We start from the raw sequence: 1983 nt of genomic DNA, 5'->3' as shown, positions 1-1983 counted from the left end.
TGCGCTACAAGAAAATGGCCGCTTTGACGGCCATTTTCTTGTAGTGCGGGCATGTGCAGTCGGCTGTGCCCAGGCCTGATGCCTAGCAGAGTGAATTCATTGCCGGATGATGACGCGGGGACGCTGCACAGAGAAGACTTCTCGGAGAATCCAGCCCGACCCTCACTCGTGGACTTGGTAAGTTGCCTACCCATGAAACGAGCATTTTCCCCCCATAGAGTATAATAGGATTCAATATTAGATTCGAGTAGTCAAATATTGAGGGCCTACTCGAAACAAATATCGAATATTGAGTATTTAACTACTCGTTCATCTCTAGTAACAATGTATCTTTATGTAAAAGAACCAAATCAGAGGATATTCCTGAGTTTATAGAAAGCTTCTTTGATGTCCTTGTTCCTCAGAGCGTATATAAGAGGATTCAGGAATGGGATCACTATGGTATAAATCAATGACAGGACTTTTCCAAGGATCAGGGATTTTCCTTTTGCTGGAAACATGTAAGCAGTTATTAATGTCCCGTAAAATATGGAGACTACAATGAGGTGGGAGCTACAGGTGGAGAAGGCTTTATGTCTTCCAGTATTGGATGGGATCTTCAGAATGGTCGTGGCAATGAACACATAGGACATGACTATTACTATGAAAGGTCCCAGAAGAATCACACTTCCTATTAGAAGAGTATGTTTATGGAGCATGTATCGGAGCAAGAGAGATGTACCAGGGGTTCAAAGTCACAGTCGAAATGGTCAATAATGAGTTGTCCACAAAAAGGAAAGCTAAAGATATAAATGGTATTGATCAACAGGACCACGAAGCCCAGCAACCAAACTAGTATTATGGATGTTACACAAAACCTACGACTCATGATGGAGTGATAGCGGAGGGGGTTACAGATGGCCACATACCAGTCATAAGACATCACCGACAGGAGAAGACATTCCACCGACTCTGGTGGGACAAATATACAAAACTGGACGATGCAGCCAATGAAAGATATAACACTCTCTCCATACAGAACCGTGAGGAGAAGGGTGGGCACAATATCTGTGGTCACCAGAAGGTCACACAATGAGAGCTGTGTAATGAAGAAGTACATGGGGGACCAAAGGGATTTACTCACTAAGTACAAGACCATGATGAGAAGGTTTCCTGAAATGGTCCCACAGTATATAAGAACCACCAGAGAGAAGAAGAGAAATGTGAACTTTTGAAGGTTTGAGAATCCAAGAAGGATGATGGAGGTGATAGTATTGGTCATGATCATCTGCAGAGAAGATATGGAGAGCATCGATAAATATGAGGTGTAAAGATTATTATATAAGTTACCTTAACAAAGCTTCTACATTAGAAATATAAGCAGTACGTTCTGGAGTCAGAAGATCTGTGAAAATTGTTATAGACTGTGTGTTATTGGGGCTTAGAATGACTCATCGTTTCGTCATTCATAACCATTTAGCTTAAGAGTCCAATGGATGGTTCTACATAGTGATTTCTGATATCATAGGAAGGTGCTGCAGAATCACGGACTGGACCCTCTCCTGGATCTTCACATGCCTCACCATCACAGACTGGACCCTCTCCTGGATCTTCACATGCCTCACCATCATAGACTGGACCCTCTCCTGGTCTTCACATGCCTCACCATCACAGACTGGACCCTCTCCTGGATCTTCACATGCCTCACCATCACAGACTGGACCCTCTCCTGGATCTTCACATGTCAACCCATCACAGACTGGACACTCTCCTGGATCTTCACATGCCTCACCATCATAGACTGGACCCTCTCCTGGATCTTCACATGCCTCACCATAACAGACTGGACCCTCTCCTGGATCTTCACATGCCTCACCATCACAGACTGGACCCTCTCCTGGATCTTCACATGCCTCACCATCACAGAGTGGACCCTCTCCTGGATCTTCACATGCCTCACCATCACAGAGTGGACCCTCTCCTGGATCTTCACATGCCTCACCA

The 1983-nt window shown here is 44.7% G+C and overlaps 1 pseudogene; it reads right to left on the bottom strand.

Moving 5' to 3' along the window:
- Positions 1-350: 350 nt before the first annotated feature.
- LOC142204369 (olfactory receptor 5V1-like) lies at positions 351-1291 on the bottom strand (annotated as a pseudogene).
- Between the last annotated feature and the right edge of the window lie 692 nt (positions 1292-1983).

This window comes from Leptodactylus fuscus, chromosome 5 (assembly GCF_031893055.1).
Source record: "Leptodactylus fuscus isolate aLepFus1 chromosome 5, aLepFus1.hap2, whole genome shotgun sequence".
NCBI classification, from domain to species: Eukaryota; Metazoa; Chordata; class Amphibia; order Anura; family Leptodactylidae; genus Leptodactylus; species Leptodactylus fuscus.
The sequence above is the reverse complement of the archived record's forward strand: the minus strand, read 5'-3'. Positions and strand labels throughout refer to the sequence as shown.